Below are 8,966 nucleotides of genomic sequence, written 5' to 3' on the forward strand. Positions count from 1 at the left end.
TGTTAGGTCCCTTGCTGTTTGTGGTATATTAATGATTTGGACTTAAATGTGGGAGGCATGATTGGGAAATCTGCAGATGACACAAAAATTGGCCGTGTAGTTAACAGTGAGGAGGAGAGTCGTGGACTCCAAAATGATATCAATATTTTGGTTGAGTGGGCGGAAAAGTGAGAAATGGAATTCAATCCAGAGAAGTGTGAGGTGATGCATTTGGGGAGAGCAAATAAAACAATGGAATATAAAAATAAACAGGAGGATATTGAGAGGGGGAGAAGAAGTGAGAGACCTTGGTGTGCATGTCCACAGGTCCCTGAAGGTGGCTGGACAGGTAGATAGAGTGGTGAAGAAGGCATATGGATTGCTTTCCTTTATTGGCCAAGATATAGAGTACAAAAGCATGAATGTGATGCTGGAGTTATGTAGGAGTGCTGGCTAGGCCGCATCTGGAGTATTACGTGCAGTTCTGGTCACCACATTACAGAAAGGTCATAATTGCTCTGGAAAGAGTACAGAGGAGATTTACAAGAATGTTGCCAGGGCTTGAGGGTTGCAGCTATGAGGAAAGATTGGATTGGTTGGGGTTGTTTTCCCTGGAATTGAGAAGGCTGAGGGGTGACTTGATTGAGGTATACAAAATTATGAGGGGTCTAAATACAGTAGACAGAAAGGACCAGTGTCCCCTTGCGGGGAGGTTGGTTACCAGGGGACATAGATTTAAGGTGATTGGTAGAAGGATTAGAGGGGTCATGAGGAGAAACATTTTCATCCAGAGGGTGGTGGGTGTCTGGAATTCACAGCCAGAAACGGGTGGTGGAGGCTGAGACCCTCAATTCTTTTCAAAGGACATGCATCTAAGGTGCTGTAACCTGTGGGGCTATGAACCAGGTGCTGGAAGGTGGGATTAGTTTGGGTGGATAGTTTATTCGGCTGGCGCAGACGCGATGGGCTGAATGGTCTCCTTCTGTGCTGTAATTTGTTCTAGGTTCGATGTTCCACCCTCTCACAGACCTTCCCTTTTGTTCCCCCACCCCTTTTTTCTGCCCATGTATTTGCTTAAAACCTGTTCCATTTCTAACCTTTTCCAGTGCTGATGAAAGGTCAGATGCTGCCTGACCTCCTGAGTATTCCCAACATTTTCTGTTTCTATTTCTGATTTCAGCATTTTGCTTTTCCTCAGGAAGGCTGTATTGGCCTTGGAGCGATTGAGTGCAGAGTCATTAGAATGATACTGGAGCTAAAGTGTTAATTTATGAGGACAGATTGCATAGATTAGGCTTGTATTCCAGTGAATATAGAAAATTAAGCTGTGATCAAATTAAGATTTTTGGGTGATAAAAGGAGTTGATAGAATGGAGAGAAATTATTTTCTCTGGTGGGGAAGAACAGAACAAGGCTTAAAATAGATCTACCTTCTTCACACAAAGGGTAGCGCAAATCTGGAACACTTTCCTCTAAAAAGTTGTTGAGGCTAGGGTCAATTGAAAATTTAAAAACTGGGACTGATTGGTTTTTGTTAGGAAAGGGTATCAAGAGTTACAAAACTGAGGTGTGTAGATGGGGTTAAAATACAAATCAGCCAAGATCTAATTCAATGGTGGAACAGGCTCAAGGGCCTACTCCTGCTCCTGTGTTCCCATCTACACAATTTACTGTATCACCTAACTTGGTGTTGTTAGCAAACTTGGAAATACAGCTCTCTATACCTTTGTTGAAGTCATTTCTATATGTTGTGAAAATCTGAGGCTCCAGTGCATATTCCTGGGGGATGTCACTTGTCATATCAAGGCATTTTGCACACATTGAGAATATGAAGTCATAGAGAGAGAGAGAGAGAGAGAGAGATACAGCACCGAAACAGGCCCTTTGGCCCACCAAGTCCACACCAACCATCAACCACCCATTCATACTAACCCTACATTAATCCCATTTTTCCCTCTCACATCCCCACCTTCCCTCAATGCTCCTACCACCTACCTACACTAGGGGCAGTTTTTTTTTTACAATGGCCGATTTACCTATCAACCTGCAAGTCTTTGGCATGTGGGAGGAAACTGGAGCACCTGGAGGAAACCCACATGGTCACAGGAAGAACTTGCAAACTCCGCACAGGCAGTACCCAGAACTGAACCCAGGTCACTGGAGCTGTGATGCTGCGGAGCTAACCACTGCACCACTGTGCCGCTCACAAAGTGATTCAGTTTGGTCAGAAAGAAAGAGCAGAGGCAATATAAACTAAATGGAACTATTTTAAAGGAGGTTAAGAAAACAGAGAATCGCAGGAGTGTATATTCCGATGAAAGGTCACAGACCTGAAACGTTAACTCCATCCTCCTACAATAAAGTGTAACTTTTTCAAGGGTTTTTACAGTGACAGTAACAGCATAAGAGTAGAAGCTCTAATGAGTTCATACATTTGCAATTGATGCAGTGACAGTGCACCTTCTGGAGAAATGTAGAATTATACAGGGCCTTGGTGAGGCCACCCCTGGAATATTGTGTGTAGTTTTGGTCTCCTTATCTGAGGAAGGATATTCTTGCTATAGAGGGAGTGCAGCGAAGGTTTACCAGACTGATTCCTGGGATGGCGGGACTGACATATGAGGAGAGATTGAGTCGGTTAGGATTATATTCTCTGGAGTTCAGAAGAGTGAAGGGGGATCTCATAGAAACCTATAAAATTCTAACAGGACTTGACAGGGTAGATGCAGGAACGATGTTCCCGATGGTGGGGGAGTCTAGAACCAGGGGTCATAGTCTAAGGATACGGGGTAAACCATTCAGGACTGAGATGAGGAGAAATTTCTTCACCCAGAGAGTGGTGAGCCTGTGGAACTCGCTACCACAGAAAGCAGTTGAGGCCAAAACATTGTATGTTTTCAAGAAGGAGTTAGATATAGCTCTTGGGTTTAAAAGGATCAAAGGATATGGGGCGAAAGCGGGAACAGGTTACTGAGTTGGATGATCAGCCATGATCATAATGAATGGCGGAGCAGGCTCGAAGGGCCAAATGGCCTACTCCTGCTCCTATTTTCTATGACATCACCTTCTGGATTTCCATGTTATTCTGCCCATATGTGGACTCCAGAAAGGTCCTTGACCTGAAACGTTAATTCTGTTTCTCTCTCCAAAGATGCAGCCTGACCTACTGAGTACTTCAAGCACTTTCTGTTTTTATTTCAGATTCTGGACGGAAGGTGCAGGCAGATGGGCCCCGCCCACTAATCTACATAACCAGCATGGTGTGCAAAAGGTCAATAGTTATCCCGATTTCTGTGGGATGTTAACAGTTTCTGGTTAGTTTTCTATCTTAAAATATATTTGGACTAAATTGGTCTTTCTCCAGTATCGATGATAATTGGCGGCGTACCCGCTCAGTATGATGTTAAAGAGCTAAGAGTACGGTGGTACGAGAGTAGAAGGCGCTGTTTGTTAGTTTACTCTGGTTTCTCTTCAGATCGTATAAATCTTTCGCCTTTTACTAATTCTGGCACATTCCAAGGTCCAGGACTACGTGCTGAGGGACGCACTAAAGCTTGGGGCAGCCGCAGCAAAGGCTCAATGGGGAAAGACCACAGTGTAAGGTTCCCCCACCAAGCTGGACTGAGGGGCTGGATCCATGGGAAACCCCTCGAACTGTATCGTTAATATTCTGAATTGCTGTAAATGTAAAACTGTAATTGACATGACAATTGTGAAACGGAAGGGTTGGGAAGAAACTCATGACAGTATTGAAGGAAACTGATCTCCCTTGCAATGTTTGTATTTTTTGGTGCTGTTTGGAAACTGTTTGGCAATGTAATTTTTACAGATTTTTATGAATAAAGTATATTTTGGAAATAAAAAAAAAAAAAAAAATCTTTCGCCTTTTACTAAAGATTTTCGTGGAGAGGAGCACTCAGAGTTTTAAATAATTTTTTGCAGCCCTGCTTTTGTTGGGGTTTCTACTTCAATAAATAAAAGTTGTATTTGTTTGTGGTGTTGGGGGAAAGGTGAATTGCTGTTATACAGTATGATAAATGTCAACTACTGCTGGAGAGCTATCAATTTGGTGAAGGGTATGCTTTGGTCTTCTAGTGCAAAAGGTTGTTTGTGACTGAGTGTTGCAAACTGGCATATTTCAAGGTCTAGGATGTGTTGAGGGACACACTAAAGCTTGGGGCAGCCGCCGCAAAGGCTTAATGGGGAAAGACCACTGTGGAATTATCCTCCTGCCGTACTGAGCCGAGGGGCTGGAAGCTGTGTAAAACCCCTCAGGCTGTATGCACCAAAATATGGTTTTGCTGTGTAATGAAAATGTACATTGCACGTATGGAATGGAAGGGTTGTGAGGCAACTCACGTTCTGGATTGAAGAAAACTGATTTATTTTGCACTTTCTGGAATGTCAACTTGTTTTGAACTGTTTTGTAATGTATTTTTTTTAACAGATTTTTATGAATAAAATATATTTTGGGGGGAAAAAGTTTGTCACACCTGTGGCAAATCTGGACACCTGGCCGTCAACTGCAGAGCAACCTTCCACAGAAAATGCAAGCAGGGAGATCAGGAAAGCAAGTGCTAGGGCTGGCCACCTCTACAAGGCCTGCCCCAAGCACAGTGGGACCTTTGCACAGGCAATTAAAGAAGATGAAACTAACAGGGCAGCTCCAAAGGAGATGAACAGCCCAACCTCCACCAAAGCCCTCGGCAGACAAGATCGCAAGAAAGGGGACACGGTGAGCGACAAATGGGAAGAACACTTTAGTAAATAGCCAAACCCAGAACATCATCCCTCAGCTTATTCTAGCACAGACAGAATTGATGGAAGAGGAGGCAACAGTGGAACAAGGAGACTGGCAAATGGATAAAAGAAAAACGACAAACAAGAGAAGGAAAAAAACACCATTCAAAAGAGCAGCAAGAAGCGGCTGATGTCCCGAACAGACACCAATGAATGCGCCTTGTTGGATGAGGAACGGCAAGAAAACCACCACCAGCAGAAAAAGCAGCAAAGCGCGAAGGAGGGGAAAGGCCCCCAGCTCCCAAACAATGAAAGCGGCGAAGGGCCCAGCACACCAGCTCAAGGAAGCTGGGAACAATAATGTCCTCGACAAGGATCAGAGTGAGTCTCCAGTTCACTGCTGGGAGACGATCAAGGAGAACATCAAAAGATTCTTTATCTTCAAAGGTGTTCAGAGAGTGAGAGAGAGACAGAGGGAAATGTCCCGACTCCAGAAAAGATTGCAAAATCTGCTCCGGCTGCAGTCGATGGGAGTCGAGATCAAAGAGGATCTCCAAGAGGTGAAGAGCCAGCAGGCCTCGCTCTTTGTCACGGAGGCCTCCAAGATCATCTTCCGGTCCAGAGTCCGCTCCATTGAGCAGGATGAGATGTGCTTGCGTCCAAAAGGTACACAGAGAGAGCTCTGTGATCAGTAGCCTGAAGGAAGAGGATGGCTTGGTAACGTCTTCGCAGTCTGACATACTAAGGATCAGTAAATCCTTTTATGCTGGGCTGTACGACATGAAGCCCATGACAGCAGAGCCTCCCAGTCCTTCCTGTCATCTATCACGGAGGTCTTAGATGACAGCATGAGGGAGAGACTGGACAAACCGCTGACTCTGGATGAGCTGACAAATGCCGTCAGGTCCTTCGTGACAAGCAAAACTCCAGGAAGCAACGGCTTACCAGTTGAGTTGTATTCGGCTCTGTGGGATTGGGTCGGCCCTGACCTGCTAGAAGTATACGAGAGTATACTGCTTAATGTTGACTACAAGATTCTGTCCGAAGTTATCACCAGTCGAGTCAAGTCTGCTCTGGAGTTGGTGATTCACCCTGACCAGACCTGTACTGTACCCGGCAGGTAGATCTAAGATAGTCTTGCGCTGCTCAGGGATACGATCGCCTATGTACGGGACAAGAGGGTGGACACCTGCCTCATCAGCCTGGACCAGGAGAAGGCTTTTGACAGGATATCGCACACGTACATGATGGACGTGCTTTCTAAAATGGGGTTTGGGGAGGGAATCTGCAGTTGGATCAAACTGCTCTAAACAAACATCAGTAGCGCAGTCTCAATCAATGGGTGGGAATCAGAAAGTTTCCCGATCCAACCTGGAGTCAGACAGGGCTGTCCTCTCTCCCCGGTCTTGTTTATTCGTTGTATCGAACCTTTTGCTGAGTCCATTAGGAAGGATGTGGGCATAAGAGCAGTGAAAATCCCAGGCAGCGGAGGCACTCAGGTTAAAACTTCCCTGTACATGGACTATGTCGCCGTCTTCTGCTTGGATCCACTGTCCATTCGCAGTCTGATGAGCAGCTGCAACCAGTTCGAACTGGCCTCGGGAACCAAAGTCAACCATGGCAAGAGTGAGGCCATGTTCTTTGGAAACTGGGCCAACCGATCCTTTGTCCCCTTTACCGTCAGGTCAGACTACCTGAAGGTGCTGGGGATATGGTTCGGAAGGACTGGGGCGTGCACCAAAACCTGGAATGAGCGAGTAGCCAGTGTACACCATAAACTGAGCATGTGGGAGCAGCGTTCTCTTTCCATTGTGGGTAAAAACCTAGTCATCAGGTACGAGGCGCTCATGTTGTTGCTGTATGTGGCGCAAGTCTGGCCCATATCCCACTCCTGCACTGTGGCGGTCACCTGAGCCATTTTCCGCTTTATCTGAAGATCCCAAATGGACCAGGTCTGGAGGGACACAATGTTCAAACCTCTGGATAAAGGCGGGAAAAATGTACCCAATGTCGCCCTCATTCTGATGACCACCTTTGTGTGTGGCTGCATCAGGCTGTACAGAGAACCCCAGTATGCAAACACCAAGGGTCACTACGTGCTGAGGTTCGATCTGTCCCCGGTGTTGCGAAGGATGGGTCTGGTCACATTGCCGCGGAACACTCCATCCAGTTGGACTGTGCCATACCACCTATCCTTCATAGTAAAGTTTCTGCAAGAAAACACCTTTGACCACCAATCCATCAGGCAGTGGTCTGCATGGAATGTCCTTAAAGGAGATGGTGGATCCTGTCGGATGGTCCCCCGAGCAGACTGCTAAAGTCATTTGGCAGAATGCCTCATCATCAGAACTTTCAAACAAGCACCAAGACGTAGCTTGGCTGGTGGTGAGAAGGGCCCTCCCCGTCAGATCCTTCCTGCACGCCCGGAATCTCACTGCCTCCGCATGCTGCCCTCGAGGTGGCTGTGGTGGGGAAGAGACAATTGCCCACCTCCTTCTGGAATGTGCCTTTGCAAAGCAGGTGTGGAAAGAGATGCAGTGGTTTTTGTCAAGGTTCATCCCAAACAGCTCTGTAACACAGGACGCAACCAAGATAAAGATCAACTGCGGCTGGAGGACCATCAATTCGGTGAAAGACGCTCTTTGGTCTGCCCGAAACTTGCTGGTCTTCCAGTGCAAAGAGTTGTCCACGACCGAGTGTTGCAGACTGGCACATTCCAAGGTCCAGGACTACATGCTGAGGGACGCACTGAAGCTTGGGGCAGCTGCTGCAAAGGTTCAATGGGGAAAGACCACAGTGTAAGGTCCCCCCACCAAGGTGAACTGAGGGGCTGGTTCCATGGGAAATCCTCGGGCTGTATACACCAAATGTGGGTTTGCTGTAAAATGTACATGGCATGTAAAATGGAATGGAAGGGTTGTGAGGCAACTCACTCCTGTATTGAAGAAAACTGATTTCCTTTGCACTTTTTTGGGATGTCAACTTGGTGCTGTTTTGAACTATTTTGTAATGCATTTTTTCAGATTTTTATGAATAAAGTATATTTTTGAGAAAAAAAGTAGCACAGTTTCAATCAATGGGTGGGAATCAGAAAGCTTGCCGATGAAATCTGGAGTGAGACAGGGCTGTCCCCTCTCCTCTGTCTCGTTCATGTGCTGTATCGATCCTTGTGCTGAGTCCATCAGGAATGATGTGGGCATGAGGGGGGTGGTGACCCATGGCAGCAGAGACACCCAGGTCAAAGCCTTCCTGCACATCGCCAAAGTTGCCATCCTCTGCTCAGAATGATGAGCATCTGCAACCAGTTTGAACTGGCCTCATGAGCCAAAGTAAATTGCAGCAAGAGCACAAGGCCCTGTTCTTTGGGAACTTGACCAACCAATCCTTTATCCTGTTCATCATCAGGTCAGGTTACCTGAAGGTGCTGAAGATATGATTCAGAGGGGCCAGGGCGTGTGCCAAAAACTGCATGGAGTGTATAGCCCTGGTGAAACAGAAACTGGGCATGTGAGAGCAATGCTCCCTCTCCATTGAGGGTAAGAACCTGTTCATCAGGTGCGAGGCGCTCTCAGTGTTGCTGTATGTGGCGCAGGTCTGGCCCATGCCTTGCTCCTGTGTCGCGATGGTCACCCGAGCAATTTTCCTCTTTATCTGAAGATTGAAAATGGATCATGTCCGCAGGGGCACAGTGTACAAATCTCCAGATAAAGGGAGGAAAAATGTACCAACATCGCTCTCATCCTGATCACCACCTTTGTGTGTGGCTGCATTAAGCTGTGCATAGACCCTCGGTATGCAAACACCAAGTGTCATTATGTGCTGAGGTTCTACCTGTCCCCAGAGTTGCGAAGGTTGGGTCTGGCCACGTTGCTGCGGAATGCTCCATTCAGTTCGGCCCGTGCTGTACCACCTGTACCTTGTGGAAAAGTTTGTTCAGAAAAACACCTTTGACCACAGGTCCATCATGCAGTTGTCCACTTGTAACGTCCTTAAGGCAGTACGGGAAAAGGAGATGGTGGATCCTGTCAGGTAGTTCCTGAGCAGACTGTCAAACTCATTTCTCAGAATGCCTCATCGCCAGAACTTTTAAACAAGCTCATAGTTTGGCTGATGGTGGGAAGGTCCCTTCCCATCAGAACCTTCATGCACACCTGGAGTCTCTGCGCCACTGCATGCTGTCCTTGATGCGGCTGCAGTGAGGAAGAGACCATCACCCACTTCCTTCTGGTATGCACATTCACAATGCA

General features: G+C 46.7%; 1 non-coding gene across 1 annotated transcript; it reads left to right on the forward strand.

Annotated features, from left to right (window-relative positions):
• Positions 1-3,825: 3,825 nt before the first annotated feature.
• LOC137376809 (U5 spliceosomal RNA) lies at positions 3,826-3,938 on the forward strand. Its single transcript, XR_010976307.1, has one exon. It is a non-coding gene; the product is annotated as a U5 spliceosomal RNA (small nuclear RNA).
• Positions 3,939-8,966: the final 5,028 nt, after the last annotated feature.

The sequence above is a fragment of the Heterodontus francisci genome, chromosome 13, assembly GCF_036365525.1.
Source record: "Heterodontus francisci isolate sHetFra1 chromosome 13, sHetFra1.hap1, whole genome shotgun sequence".
In the NCBI taxonomy this organism is placed as follows: domain Eukaryota; kingdom Metazoa; phylum Chordata; class Chondrichthyes; order Heterodontiformes; family Heterodontidae; genus Heterodontus; species Heterodontus francisci.